At 38.2% G+C, this 16529-nt stretch overlaps 1 long non-coding RNA gene across 1 annotated transcript; it reads left to right on the forward strand.

The window, feature by feature from the left end:
- The first annotated feature begins 3415 nt into the window (after positions 1-3415).
- LOC112655475 (uncharacterized) lies at positions 3416-15060 on the forward strand. The gene is made up of 4 exons (XR_003133698.3): positions 3416-3629; positions 4686-4759; positions 5515-5612; positions 14234-15060. It is a non-coding gene; the product is annotated as an uncharacterized LOC112655475 (long non-coding RNA).
- Positions 15061-16529: the final 1469 nt, after the last annotated feature.

Consider the following 16529-nt stretch of genomic DNA (forward strand, 5'->3'; position numbering starts at 1 on the left):
ATTTCCTCATACTCCTAAAACTGATTTAAAACAAGAAAAACTAACACCATTGAAAAATCAGTCATGCAATTCTAGTGCTACAGATCATCCTGCTTTTGGCAATGGCTATGGGATTGAGGGGTGTTCTTTATCCACCCAGGACATATAATAACTATACAAAAGTCCATGACATCTAATAACATCAAATAGGAGCCCATATACATTGCCAATCAATATCAGTACCTTATAAGAAAGCCCCAACATGTTAAAATGGAAAATAGGACCCACAGAAAGTGTGCATGGTGTATGAACTGGGTGGTGCAGGTGTTCTCTAACATTCTTATAGAAAAGTTCATTCTCCACTATGAATGGTGAGATAAATCCTCAAAGGTGTCAAACAAAAAATAGCTCCTTCATTAAAGATGTTGGATTCATAAGCTCACTCAAAACCATTACTAAAGGCCAAATAAAAACCACAAAGTCTGGAGAAGAGGTTAGCTTCACCTGAAAGATCACAGCTGGGTAAGGCTCAGATAGTCTTAATGAGAGAGCCTACCAGAGAGCTTTTGAGGGGATATCTTGAAAATCAAGCCCAGGGATTATTCTCCACAAATGAACTGCTGAGGCAAACAGAAGGGCTGTTTGTGGATAAAAGAAGTGTGTTTTATGCCAACCTGATCTGAAACAGCCAGTTCTCTAGTAGTATTTTATAGATAGTGTTTTTATTCAAATGTCTTCAAAACCGAAGCTGAGAAATCTATTCATCAAGCCAAGTAATGTGAAACAGAAACAATGGTAATAACTCTATTTTCTGAAGTATTAAGTTAAAAGTTGGTCTAGCATTTCTGAGCATGCCTGGGTCTCTGCAGTTCATCTTACATTGGGTTAGTCAAGATGGATACTTGAGGCTGGCAAAGTAACCATCATTTCTTCCCAAGCAACTCTCAACAAACAGAACTGAGTGCTTTGGTTTTAAATCAGAGAAAGTCTCTCTCCTACACTAAAACAATCCAAGAATGGTAAATATTAACCAAGAGCCTACTGTGTGCCAGATTTTATACCAGGGAAAACAAGCATGAATAAAACGCAGTTCTAGGGCACATAGTTCTGGGTGGTTCAGTTGATTAAGCATCTGACTTCAGCTCCGGTCATGATCTCAGGGTCCTGGGATTGAGCCCCAAGTTGGGCTTTGTGCTCAGTGGGGAGTCTGCTTGTCCTTCTGGCCCTCCCCATGCTCATGCTCCCTGTCCTCTCTCCTCAAATAAATACATATATTTTTTAAACAGCAGTTCTTGTGCTCAAGGCAGTATATATCCAATGGAAGGGAAAGGCAAACACTGAATTAATCTTAACTCAAGGCAGAATATGCAATGTGACAAGAAAGGTACACGTAATGTGCGGTGGGAATCAGAAAAGGGAGAGGGGCTTCTGATTGCTGATGGAAACAAACTGGAAAATGTTTAGAGAGGAGATTAGCTTTGGAATTTATCTTCAGATTCAGCAGGATTTCTACAGATGAAGATGAAAGGAAGTCCATTCTGAGGGTGAAGAAAGAGTAGGAGAAATATGGTGGTATAAATGTGTAGTCTCAGTTTTAGGAAATATAAATAGTCTAGTTTGGTAGAATTAAATATGATTATATAATTTTGTGGAATTTAACTTAAAGTTCACTAACAAAGACATAAAACTCAGAAGCCAGAAAAGATAGACAGGTTTAACTACAAAAAGAGTAAATATTTTATACTATGAAACATACCATAAACAAAGTTAAAAGACAAGTGCCTGAAAATGAAAACCTTTGTAAATTTTTTATATCATGAAACATGCCATAAAGTTAAAAGGCAAGTGCCTGAAAATGAAAACCTTTGCAATAACATGTGACCAGATACTATACCACAAAGCAAATATTCAGAAATCCTATGGTGTAGAAAGCAGTGTAATTACAGATCATAGTGTAATCATACTGTAATTAAAAACAGAAACCGATCACAGCATAAGGAATAAAATCAGAAACGGAGCTGGAATTAAGAGCATTATAACAAAAAAAAAAGAGTTATTACAAAATATTTATAGAAAACGAGAATTACATGTCACATTTCAAGGGATGATCCAAACCTATTTCCAAATAATTCATAGTGTTATATGCTTTTATTACTAAAAAAAAGTATTTATTGATTTAAATATATATTCAATAATATAAGTTAGAAAAAATGATGGGGCACCTGGCTAGCTAAGTCAGTAGAGCATGCGGTTTGTGATCTCAGGGCTGTGAGTTAGAGCCCTACTTTAGGTGTTGATCCTATTAGAACATACACACATACACACACACACAAAATAAAAACAGATAAAAACAATAACAAAAGAATACAAAGAAAGCAGAATGAAAATATGAATGTAGGAATGAATAATCATTTTTTTAAAAAAGAAAGTAGAAAAAGAAAAAAAGACAGTTGATAAAACCAAAATGTGGTTCTTCAAACGCATAACATAAAAACATTAAGTCAAAAATGAAAAAAAGCAATATTGAGAAGACTTAAAATTATCTGTAGTCTTCCCAACTGGCCTTACCAATGTTGCAGTTCTAATCCAATTTGAAAGGAAAGTTTAGGCAGTTCAAATAAAGGTCCTTACACCCTTGTACAAACAGCAAGTACTGCAGAAGTTTGAAAGAATAAGAATTATGAAGATCCTGTGTTTTCAGATATAAACTACAATGCAAGTGTAACTGAAACAGACTAGAATTAGCAACAAAATATATACTCAATTCAGTGCATTTGAACTGAAAGATTGGAAATAGAATAAAAATATCCATATACTTAGAGGAAAATGTTGCTGGTATTTCAAATGAGAGAGAAAATGTAGGGGAAAAAAACCTATATAAAAATGGAGGGAAAATATCTTACTAAGGCCTTTTTTAAAAAATACATATGGATGCCATAAAAATATATACATTCTGAATAAATATGGCCCAAAAATGACAAGATTTTTTAAAAAAATATATCATTTTTGACTTATCAAATCAGTAAAGATAAAAAGAGAGCACTCAGCTTAGAAAGCTTTAAGCATTTGCCTTAAACTGTAGATTCTAACAGAATTGGTGCAGTCTTTATTGGGGGCAATTAGATGACAGAACTAAAGACCAGAAGTGAAAGATCAGACCAGGAAAAAGAGTCAATATTGTAGTTGAAGATTTTTTTTAATTGCATATATTTTTAAGTGTACCTGTGTTGATGCATTCATACTTGTAAATTTAGAGTATTATTTAGAGTTTGGTCTGGTAGCAAAAGCAGACAAGAATGAATTTAATAAAGGGGATTGTGACTTATAAAACCACTGAAAAAGCTAAAGGGTTATAGGTCAGGAAAAACAGTCACAGACTTTCAAGAGGTAAAGAGTCTACTATCAAGATTCTAGAACAGATGAGTCATAAGGGAATGCCCAGGAAGGGGCACACACTTTACATCTGTCCTTACCAGTTGGCCCTATACAACTGGGGAAGGAGGATTTTTGCTCCCCAAATCTTACTTGAATGCTTTTTATTTATAGAATCTAACCTAGACTTTACTGGGAAGAGATACAGGGAAGAATTTAGAAGGGGGCGCAAATGATGCTGAACAGATACATTGATTCTGAATTTTCTATTTCTGTGTGTATGTCTTTTAGAGACAGTAATTCATTCAATACTCAATAAATATTTACAGAGCATTTAACATATGTCAGGCCTTATATTAGGCAATGGGAATATAAGAGTAACAGGGAATATAGGGTCTAAGTGAGAGAGACATAATAAATTGGACCAATGTAATATATAGTAACCTACATGGCAATTGATGCTAGGGAGAAAAATAAGGAAACAGAGTGTAAGAGGGTCATGATTTAGAAACTGTGGTATGGAAACCTTCATTGAGAAAGGCACATTTGAGTGGAGACCTAAAATTTGGGAGGAAGAAAACCATCAGGATATCCTGGGAAGATATTCTACTTAGAGGGATTAGCAAGTGACTAGGTCCTAGTGTGCTCCTGGATTAGCAAGGAGGCCAGTGTGATTAAAGTAGGGAAGAGGGGAAAGAGAGCTGTAGGAGAAAAGTGAGGTGAGGGAAGTAGGGCATTGGATGTCACTGAGAATTTTGGATTATATCCTGAATGAGATGGGAGCCATTAGAAGGTTTTGAACAAAGGAAAACAATCAGGCGTATGCTCTCAAAGGCTCACTCTGGCTTCTAAATGAAAGGGACAGGGGACAAAATCAGAAGCAGGGAGGCCATTTGACCTATTTTAATAATCAACATGTGGGGCAGTACAGATAATGAGATATTGTTGGATTCTGGATGCTTTTTTTAGAGGAGACCAGGATGACTCTAAGATTTTACTGAGATCTATCATTATTGAGGCTGGGAGTCTATGGGAGGAATGGTTTTGTGGAAGAAGACTTGGAGATCAGTTTGGACATGATTTTCTAGGTGCCAGTTAGACATCCAATGGTAATGCTGAGTAGCAGTTACAGTTCCAGGGTAGCCAACAAGATCTTAATGTTCTCCTCAGCTTGACTAAGTTTTAGACAGGTTTCTTCTTGATTAGAGGCTCCCTTTCCTTAGATCATTTACTTTAGAAAACTTGTAATTTTTCAATTCTTTCTCTGCCCCTTTGATATGTAAATCTTCTTTCACCTCTTGTGAGTTTTACAATCCATGAATGTCCTTTTCTAGGACCTGGGCCCTATCCTTTTGAAATGTAATCATCAAGAAAGATAGCGACCCCATCTCCCAGTCTTTGTGGGAAGGTAAGAGCCTAAACTTGACAAGCATAAATTAGCAAACACAGGTGGCCTACAGCAATAGTCTTGAATAAAGTCTTCCCTGCCCTGGTTTAACTCTGTCTAGTGCAATTTTTCTTTAAGAGAAGAAAGGTCTAGGGGATCCCTGGGTGGCTCAGCGGTTTGGCGCCTGCCTTTGGCCCAGGGCGCGATCCTGAAGACCCGGGATCGAATCCCACGTCGGGCTCCCGGTGCATGGAGCCTGCTTCTCCCTCTGCCTGTGTCTCTGCCTCTCTGTCTCTCTCTGTGTGCCTATCATAAATAAATAAATTAAAAAAAAAAGAAAGGTCTATGCTAGAGATCAATTTGGAAGGCATCCATGTATCCACTTAAAGATTATTCTTTCAACAGAAATTTCCTGTAAGTAGCATTAGTACATTGACCTATTTTGCTTAAATGGTCTACTACAAATACAAATGTATTGATTTATTTAGCAGTCATAACTCTGTAATTACTAAAGATATCCAACAAGAATTGCCTCAATTTCTAAATAATTCTTCCTTGTCCCTGGAGCCCAAAGATTGTACTCTTCCAACTTCACCATAAGAACCAGAGCACCTAAAACCCTTCTCAAGGATGCAGAGTTGTAAATTTGATTGATTTGTTTATGGAAAATATAAAAGCTTTGCATTTTCAGGCTCTCTTAGAATTCTTCCCTATTTTTCCTCTCCCTACCTTGCCTCACCTTCTGTCTTCACTCTCACAGTGTCTTTTCTTTTCAGATTCATGGTCTCCATATGTTGTCTCCAGAAAGAGAGAGAGAGAGAGAGAGAGAAATCAATCCCCACCGCAAAGCTTGAGTGAGGCCCAACAGGAAATGGTAAATGGTAGCTCAGGCCTGATGTTGTAGGCTTTTTTCTGATTTCTGCTCCTCAGATGGTTCTCCTTTGGTTTTCTACATAAAAGTTGAAATAGAGACCGTGCACCTTGAGTAAACTTTCCTAAAAGGCCAATATGCACTTTTTTCGGGCAACTTGAGTTCATCTCTATCATAGGAAAAATGAGTTTAAAACAATCTAGCACATGGTTTAGCTTAAGCCATTATGAGTAGAAGTAGCAAAAACAGGCTTAGGGTCTAAGTGACAGCTGATAATAATTAGAGAAAATACATAAATAAAAGAATACCATCACAAGTTGCAAAAGCAGAAAAATGACATAAATGTTCAAAAGAAGGCCAGAAGCAGTGACAAAATGTATTTTCACAAACACTCACTTGGTAAGGCACAATTACTACCAGGGTCAGCCAAATTACATATTTAGGCCTCAGGCCTTGAGCTTATGCTAATTTGAACAGCTGTTCAAAAGATGTTCAGTGCTATTTGTTTGACAGATGGAGAAAATGGTATTCACTAATGGCCTAAGTTGCTTTGACACAAACTGATTTCCCTATCGTTAAAACTTTCCTGCAATATCAATTGCAAATAGCTTTGACAATTTGAACCTATTCTTCAGTGCTGACATCTTAAGGAAGAACTTTTCAAAATCTGAGATCCTCATTTGAAAGAAGATGATTGTTATTATAACCAACTTCTCTTTATTTTCTTCCAAGAAGAATTGAAAATGGGGAACTCTAGGTCATACATATATATCCATTGTTTGAAGGAGATTGTTAGCCACCTTTGTTTCTGATTGTCATTATTTGGAGCTGATCTCCCCTACCTTTGGAAATAAAGGGGATGATTACATTTTATTCACAAAAAGGGATTTATAAGACTTATAATGTTGGAAGAAACAGCTGTTTCTCTTTACTGTGGCATTTTCTTTCTTTTCATTGCATAGAAAGTCAGCTGGGAGATGCTACTAAATGTTGAATTGAATGAAACACAAAGTTAGTGTTTGTTAGTATTGGAAATAATATTTTCCTTAATTGTTTTTATAGGAGAGAGGAAAACATCCTTAAAATAATGTCTCATCAGTACAAATAAGACAGAAGACACAATCAAAGCAAAGACCATTTAGCTGGAAAATGTAGATTAAATGTATGAGAATTAATAACATAATTGAAAGATCTATGTTTCTATAGGAGGTTTTAGGGAAGCTCACAAATTATTTTAGGGAGTAAATCTCTTTCATTTCCTTTCAAAATTACAGTTCAGGATATTTAGGAACCTCAATCTTCATAGATACCCTGTTCTAATGATCAGTACTATTCAGATTAATGAGATTCAGGTAATAGAGATTTGTTTTTGCAACATTCTAGTGTATGGAGTGCAGGGATAGAATATTTTATTATTGCTGCATTAAAAAAATAAAACTGTGATTAATCTTTCTCACTTTCTTTAGTCAAGGAATGCTTTGTCTGTTTTAAAACCAATGTTTTTGCATTTCATTTTCATTAGTCCATTGGTATTTGGCCTGTAAGGCCAAATTCTTTTTCAATCTTTATCGATCATCCTTCATTTTCCCTATGTATAACATCTAGGTGTTTAAAAACATGTATCGTGTATCTACTAAGAGAAAGAATGTTAATTCTTCCTGCATTTTTAATATTTTAATGGCCCTCCATACCCACATTTAATTAGGATGCCTAAAGGAAAAGAAAACTAACAAGTATGAAAAATCTGCTCTCATAAACCTATTAAATGACAAGTTCTTCCATGACAAGTACTATGTCACACATATATGCACACACTGGTGCATAGCTTAGGGCCTGTATTAGTCAAAGTTCTCTAGAACAACAGAACCAAGAGGATGTGTATTCTATATACATCTTATAAAAAGAGACTTTTAAGGAACTGGCCCATGTGATTATACAGACAGATAAGTCTCAATATTTTCAGTGTGAGTTGGCAAACTGGAGACCCAGGCTACCCAATGGTTTAGTTCCAGTCTGAGTCCAAAGACCTGAGGACCAGGAGAGCCAATTGTATAGGTCCTGTCCAAAGGCTGGCAGGTTCAAGAGCCAAGAAGAGCCAATGTTTTAGTTAAATTAATCATCACATAGCTTAACACGTTGTCACTACCTAATAAATATTTGCAAATTAGTGAGTTTTTTCAGTTATTCTTTAGAACATTTCTGCAAAATATTTTCATCTTCATTTCAAGGAAGAAATGTGTGCTCAAAACACTTGGTGGTATTTTTCCAGTCTAGGTGGATCAAGGCTGGAAATCCATGTAAATTTAGGTGAATAGTAGCTGCCTTAAAACAATAGTGTCCTAATTTATTTTCTGAGAATAAGTTCAATGAAAAAAATTCTGAGAAACATGAGTAGGACCATAAAATGGATGATAATGAGCTACATGGATTTGGACAAGGTAGTAAATGTTATAATGAGAATTTGTCTCAGTCTAATTATTGATCTAGGTTTTTTTTCTTTTATCAGGGTTCACCAAATGGAGGTTATGCCATACATTTCAAAAAGCTCTCTAAAAATATTTATGTTTATTAGGGTATTACAGCTGATTAGATATTTGATCCTAATTTTCTGAAAAAAAATTTAATGCTGAATAAATTCTATTTTTAAAAATATTCTTAAAAGCATATAGTAACTAGTAATAAATAAGTAATTTATCACACCAAAATATATATCATAGTAAAAACTGAGAGAACTCATAAAAAAGAGCCACTTTTACCCTAAAGACATTTGTGGAACTCTGAGGAACATGATCATAACTTTCAAGGTTAATAGGGGGCAGGCAGCAAAAGACAAAGCCCAAGTCTAAAAGGAGAATCCTCCTGTATAAAAAAAAAGATTCCAAAGGGCTATTCTCATGAAACCAGAGAAAATACCTTGGTGCCTAGCAGAGGACATTATCCTTGAGCAATCTGTATGCACAGGTCAGGATTCATGGCAATTTCCAGCCAATTTCACTTTACTCATATGGTCCAAAACATTTCAAACCATACACATGGCAAAGAACTGTCTATACTTGGTAATGTTCCAAGCACTTAGCTAAGGCAAAAGCAAACCCTTTCTGGAAGAATTTACCTTAAACTGAAATTTCAAAAAAAATTCTCAAGCAACATAATTTTCCAAAGAAATGAGCCATTGTGATTAAAAAACAATCGTTGAGCATACAAGGAAGCAAAATACCATGTGTAAGAATCAGAATAAAAAATCCTGAAACATGTACATGGAGAATTTAGATCTCAGATCTCACAGATAGAGACTACTAAGTAGTCTCATTTTAGAAGTTCAAAGCAAATTAAAACCAAGCTTGAAAAGCTGGAGAAAACAGCAAATTACAAACGGTTACCAAGCAGATTTGAAAAAGAACCAAACAGAATTTCTAGAACTTAAAAATATAATTATTTGATGAATAGGCTTCCAGCTATTATGAAATATCAGGTGATAGAACAATGCTCCAATTAAGAATGAATAGATGTATCCAGATAAAACATGAACATCTGTATAAAGGCAATGGGGAGTTGCTGATGTTGCCAGGATAAGAGAAGACAAGATTTGAGAGAGGAGAGAACTGCAGAGTAGAGATTTGGCAGCTGTTTTTCTACTGAAGCCATTTGTTGAGAAGCAAAGAGTTGGAGGAAGAGAGGGTAAGTGTTAGCTGAAAACCAGGCATTTTGGCAATCTCATTGGGTTGATGAGATAAAATAGAATTCCTGAGGAGCCAAATTCCCTCAAATGAGGAGAGACAGAAATGAACCTAACTAACATACAGTGTTTTCCTCAGGAAATCTGTAGAATCCTGATGCTCCACAAAATGGTAGACTAAGTTAATTTTGTTTGGGTTTCCTCTGAAGGCAGACCCTGATAGAAGGTTTTGAGTGTGAAAAAGTTTATTTGAGAGATTATCTCAGGAAACACTAGCAGAATAGGAAAAAAAAAAAAAGAATGGAGGTGGGCAAGAAAAAAAAAAGATGTGTTTTTCAAGTAATTCCACACTATGGATAACTGGAGCCCAATACAACCAGTGAATTTTAGGATATGGTATAAAACATGCACCTCAAAGTTACCCCATCCAAGGGATGAGGGAACTGAAATATTTATGTACCAGCTCCTGCCAGTCACTAGGTAAAAATTCTCTCAAAGGAAATTAATTTCATGTCACACTAGCCTGCTGGATGCACCAAAAAAAGCAGAACCTGGTAGGCAGAGAAAGCCCTCAGGAGAAAACATGCAGGTACTGGCATCTGGAGATTGGATTAGTGTCGGCTGAAAAGGTCAAGGCTGGTAGGACACAAATAGGGCCCCACAACTTTTGCTACAGAAAATGTCTGCACTGCTTAGATCCACACATGCCCTATGTAAAGTTCACTCATTTCTGTGACCAAGTCTTTAAGACAGTGGCTGATAAGTTTCTAAAAGGGAGGTTTGTATTAAGAGAATAGATGAGCTACAGTCTCCACTGCTGTAGGTAGTCTTTAGGCAGCAATGATATTAACTGCCTCTCTTATATCCTGCCCATTAGAAATTTCCTACACCCTTGGCTAGCTCACATGCTTGTTTAGGTTACTTGCCCAATGGGGTAACAAAGACTTTTTGTTCTTTTTTTTTTTTTTTTGACTTTTTGTTCTTGATAGGTCTGTGTCTATGCTTACTATGCACTTGTTAAATTACATTTACTTCAATTTCCTGGTCATGGGTATCAGTGGACATTGATATATCAAGAAGGATGGTAAGTAAATCTCCTACATTCCAGTCATATCCTGCTCTGCTGTTACTATGAGGTATCAACCTTATCTCCTTATAATCATGTCAATTATTCCTATTGATACAGTAATTCCAATATTTTACTGCTATTCTATTGGACTAAAAAACTCCAGAAGACCAGATAGCAGATGGAGTGCTAAGTCTAATGAAATCCCAACTGGGGCCCTAGTAGAACGTTGCTCCAGGAACCATGACTTCTAATGAATCTATAATAGTAAGGAGAGGGTGCACAATTTGTTCAAGGTTCCTAAAAGTAATACTGAGAGGGGTCACTCCCACTCCCAGTTATGGTCTCTGCCTCTTGGGGCACTGCAGCACATCATGGCTATTGATTCAAAGTAAATACCATATCATGAAGTAAAGCACTCCAGCCACACATAGGTGTGCCGTTAAGAGTTTTTCCAAGTTTCTCAGGCTGGAAGCTTCAGGGTGCCAAAGTATATGGCAGGACTAGTAGATCCCATGGCCATATTCCCACTGCTATGCCTTCTTTGCTATAAAGAGGGTCAATTGTCCACAGAGATATTATGTGAGGTCCCATGACAGTAAAACAGACATTCTCTGTTTCCTGCAACAGTGAGCTGAAGTACTGCAGATGGTAATGGAAAACTTATCCCCAGAATATGTATCAATTTCAGTAAGGATGAATTGGTGTCACTCCCACTTTGGAAGTATTTCATTTCATTTAATTGTAATAAAGTTAAAACCAAATACATATTTGATCTCTCTTCAATGGATGGTATAACATTATGAGCTCAGAGTGAATCAGCTCAATTAGTGTCTGTGTGAGGGAGCCCAAGCTGTTGGGTCCATGAATAAACTCTAGCCTAGAAAACATAGTTATTACATTCATAAGCTCATGATTCAATCACTGGGATAACCAGCTGGTCTATCCACCTGGTTGTTCAATGCTACATTCAAGGTGCATCTTCTCTGGTATGTATTCAGTTGAGACGCATGGATTCAGTTGGGGGCATTTTTCTATAGGTTCATATATATGCTTCTTCCTCAGAATTCTCTATTTCTGACATGCAATCATGTTCCTTCTAAGGCCAAACCTAAACACTCAAGCCACTTGCCAGTGCTATAGGGTCCATACATATGCTCACTTCTGTTCACTTTTGTCTATATTAAGTTCTGCCTACTGGGAGGATTTCTCACCCCCCCCCCCTCGTCAGTCTGCAGTAAAGCAACAGTCCATTCCCAATCCACACCAACAAACATGCTGCTATATCCAAAGAAAAAGAAAAAAATAAAGAGAAAAAAAAAGCAGCAGCAACATTAACCAAAAAAAAGAGAAAAGGAAACAAATGAATGAACAAAAAACTAGAAGACTGATTCCAAAGGAAAAGGAAAAAAAAAAAAAAAGGAAAGGGAGGAGCCTGGTGCAATTTCTATCAGAACTGAAGCCGATGCTCTGGAGCACTCTATGATCAGTAGACTTGGCACATGCAGTGGCCTATGTTGGTCTTCTGGGTGAGAGGCCTGCTGTGCTGGCTCACAGTCAGAACTGCCCTAATGAAGATGGCCCTGCTGGGCTCAGGACAGGCAGGTAGCTGTGCTGCTCACTGAAGTCGGACTATGCTGGTGGGTGGGCATGTTCATGGTCTCACCCTACCGTCTCATCCCAGGGGAGGGGAACTCCCACCTACCCCTGTTCAGGAGGCCCTCACAGAAAAGAGAACAATCTCTCCTCCTGTGGCCCAGGCCTCCATTAGATCTCTGCCCTCTGTCTGTGCCTGGCCATGGGCACACCCAGTACCATAGTTCTCCTGTGTTTTATCTCTGGTGCCAGGCTGGGATTTAAAACTCCACATCTTTTTTTTTTTAATTCATTTTTTATTGGTGTTCAATTTACTAACATACAGAATAACCCCCAGTGCCCGTCACCCATTCACTCCCACCCCCCGCCCTCCTCCCCTTCTACCACCCCTAGTTCGAACCCCTAGTTCGTTTCCCAGAGTTAGCAGTCTTTACGTTCTGTCTCCCTTTCTGATATTTCCCACACATTTCTTCTCCCTTCCCTTATATTCCCTTTCACTATTATTTATATTCCCCAAATGAATGAGACCATATAACGTTTGTCCTTCTCCGACTCACTTACTTCATTCAGCATAATACCCTCCAGTTCCATCCACGTTGAAGCAAATGGTGGGTATTTGTCATTTCTAATAGCTGAGTAATATTCCATTGTATACATAAACCACATCTTCTTTATCCATTCATCTTTCGTTGGACACCGAGGCTCCTTCCACAGTTTGACTATCGTGGCCATTGCTGCTATAAACATCGGGGTGCAGGTGTCCCGGCGTTTCATTGCATTTGTATCTTTGGGGTAAATCCCCAACAGTGCAATTGCTGGGTCGTAGGGCAGGTATATTTTTAACTCTTTGAGGAACCTCCACACAGTTTTCCAGAGTGGCTGCACCAGTTGCAACCAGGCTATCTGTCTTCTTTGTTGTTGTTGTCTTTTTAAAAAGATTTAATATATTTATTCATGACAGACACAGAGAGAGAAAGGCAGAGATGTAGGCAGAGAGAGAAGCAGACTCTCTGTGGGGAACCTGATGCAGAACTGGATCCCAGGATCAGGACCTGAGCCAAAGTCAGATGCTCAACCATGAGCCACCCAGGTGCCCCGTTATCTGCCTTCAGCATGTGCCTCTGTTCCCTGTTGAATGGCCACTCAATAGTGCCCAAGGTCCCTTGTCCTTGGAGAGGCAATATACCCTCTTCCAAATGTATTCCAGGAAGGGGCACTTTCTCTCCCAGTGTGGCCCAGGAGATCCCAACATCACTCTGTTCTGTTCGCCATCCCCTTCCAGACTTTCTCCCCTCCCTCTCCCCAGGAGCACCACTGCCTGCCCTGGCACAGACTTTTAAAACCTGAAATTTTGGGATCCCTGGGTGGCGCAGTGGTTTGGCGCCTGCCTTTGGCCCAGGGCGCGATCCTGGAGACCCGGGATCGAGTCCCACATCGGGCTCCTGGTGCATGGAGCCTGCTTCTCCCTCTGCCTATGTCTCTGCCTCTCTCTCTCTCTCTCTGTGACTATCATAAAAATAAAAAAAAAAAACAAAAACAAAAACAAAAAAAAAAAAAAAAAAAAAAACCTGAAATTTTAACTCCACTGTTGGCAAAAAATTTTTCGTCATCAGTTCCTCTTGATTCCCCAGTCATTGGTCTTGGGGGAGTGTTTTTCTTAAGGGGACCCAATTCGCTGCTCTCTCTTTCCCTCTCTCCCTCCCTCCATGAAAAGGATTTATGCTGTTAAATCCATAAACAAGGCCTGCAGTTCTCCTTCTCCACAAAAACTAACTGGTCTGTGAGGATAGGAGAAATAAAGGGGGGAAAAGTATATAAATAATGACTGAAAAATCCCCCAAGTTGGTGAAAAACAGTAACTTACAAATTGAGGAAGCTCAGTGAAGCCCAAGCAGATAACTATAAAAAGAACCACATCTAGGCAATTATCAGGTTGCTGAAAAGGAAAGATAAAGTCTTAAACTAGAATGGAGTAGGGGGAGAGGACAAAATTACATATAGCAAATAATGATAACGATGATGTCCGATTTCTCATCAGAAACAACAGCGGGCAGGAAACAGTGAAAAGATATGTTAAAAGCAGTGCAAAGAATGTTGTGATAAGGTAAAGATGGCCATATATTCTTTATCATCCCTTTCAAGGAGAGATGGAATTTATTTAAATTCCCCTGGAAGCTATGCTGGCTCTGTCCCTGCTCAGACAATGGAATATGGCTGAAGTGACACCATGCCAGTTCTGAGTCTAAGCCTGTAGAGGACTGACAGCTTGTGTTTCCTCTTTCCTAGAATATTTGCTCCCTCTCTGAACCCAGCTGCCATGCAGTGAGAAGTCCAAGCCATTAGGAAGGTCCTGTGTAAGCACTCCAGTCAACAGCCCAGCTGAGCTACCAGCCAAAAGCATCAACCCCAAGCCATGCAAGTGAATTATCTTGGACTTCTTAACTCATTTGAGCACCCAAATTGGTGCATCTCTGGCTGACATTACATGGAGCAGAAGAACTATGCAGATGATCCCAGTGAGCCCATGGAATCATGAAGATATAATAAAATGCTTTTTCAAAAAGCACTTAAGTATTCTGGTTGTTGCACAGTATCAAGTAAGGAAACAAATCTGGACTTCGTAAAGAGAGCCTGTATTCAAAAGGATTATTGCAAGGAGAAGAGGAAGGGACAATTGAAATGGAAAAAGCATTTTGACCATAAGATCTGTAAGCATCTTGAGAATTAGGTAAAGAACATTTTCCTCCCGTAGAAAGGAACAAACAAGGCTAGAAAAAATAGGGTTTAGGAAGTAGGATGGAAGAGTGACATGATCAGACTATAGATCAAAAAATGTACCCTGAAGCCAGCCTACTTTCTGGACCTCTTAAGAAGAGGCTATACACAGCAGGTGCCTGGGTGGTTCAGTCGGCTAAGAGGCCGACTCTTGATTTTGGCTCAGGTCATGATCTCAGGGTCCTGGATCAAAACTGCATGAGGCTGTGCACTCAGTGGGAAGTCTGCTTCATGATTCTCTCTCTCTCTCTCTGACCCTCTCCCTACTGTAAAATAAATCTTAAAAAAAAAAAAAAATGAACAGACTATACATGAGCACAGGTGGCATCATTCAAGGGACCTAAGGGAAAAAGAGTCTTATAGAAGTTTGGTTAACAAGCATTTTGTGGGATGCTTGGGTGGCTCAGTCATTGAGCATCTGCCTTTGACTGACATCGGGCTTCTTGCATGGAGCCTGCTTCTCCCTCTACCTATGTCTTTGCCCCTCTCTCTCTGTGTCTCTCATGAATAAATAAATAAAATATTTTAAAAAATAAGCAGTTTGTTACAACTGATCAGTAGATACAAGCAGTTCAGTTAACAATTTGCAAAGCAGAAAACGGTAATTTGGAGGATCTATGTCTGGCTTTGCCAAAGGAGGGCATCCATGAGTCTTGTCTAGGTTACATGGGCAAGGGTAGTTAATTGCAGTAAGCTGTTTTCCTAAACACAAAAGGTGGAAGATTCCTTGAACCACTATTTCCCAGGAGCATAGGACTAGGTAAAATTCAACATTGTCAGTGGCAATATATAATTAAAACAACTGCCAACCCAGAAGTCTATTTCTAGTAAAAATGTCCTCCAAAAGTGAGGGTGAAATACAGACATTTTAAAGAAAAGAGACTGTGGGGATTTATTGCAGGAGGCCTACAGTATAAAAAAAGTTAGGGGCTCAGTCAGTTAAATGTCCAACTCCTGATTTCAGCTCAGGTCATGATCTCAGGGTTGTGAGATCGAGCCCTGTGTCCAACTCTGCATTGGGCATGGAAACTGCTTAAGATTCTCTCTCTCCCCTCCTATCCTCTGTCCCCACTCCCTTGCTTGTTAGCTTGCTATCTAAAAACAAAAACAAAACAAAATTAAACAAAAGTCACAAGGCTAAATAGAAAAAAAAATACTAGATGAAAACTGATTTATAGGAAGGAATGAAGAGCTCAGGAAATAGGAAGTACAAATATTATACTGCGTAAAAATGCCTATGAGGATGGTGGTTGTCTAAAGGGGACAAGAAAAGAAATTCTAGATGGTAGAAATGTTATAATTTCTTGTTTGGTGTGTTGGTTACATGGGTATATGGCATTTCTCAAGATGTACTGAGTTGTACAAGTAACCATATTTGTGCATTTTACTAAGAGTAGACTTTAACTTAATTTTAAAAAGTAAAATAAAATCCAACTTTACATCATACATAAAAATTAATAAATGAAAGACAAAATTATAGAGTTTTAGAAAATATTCTCATGGCCTTAGAGTCAGAAAGGATTTATTACCAAGCCAAAAAGCATTAACCATAAAGGAATAAATAATAAATTTGTTTTCTTAAAATTTTCTAGTCAAGACATCATAAAGAGAAGACAAGCCACAGGGTATCCAATATATATGAACAACTACTAATAAATCAACATTAAAAAAACAACATCTCAGGGTACCTGGCTGGCTCAGTCAGTTAAGAGTCCAACTTGTGATTCTGGCCCAGGTCATAATCTTAACATCAGGAGATTGAGCCCCTTGTGGGGCTCCACACTCAGCATGAAGTCTGCTGGAGATT

Source organism: Canis lupus, chromosome 9, assembly GCF_003254725.2.
Source record: "Canis lupus dingo isolate Sandy chromosome 9, ASM325472v2, whole genome shotgun sequence".
Lineage (NCBI taxonomy): Eukaryota > Metazoa > Chordata > Mammalia > Carnivora > Canidae > Canis > Canis lupus.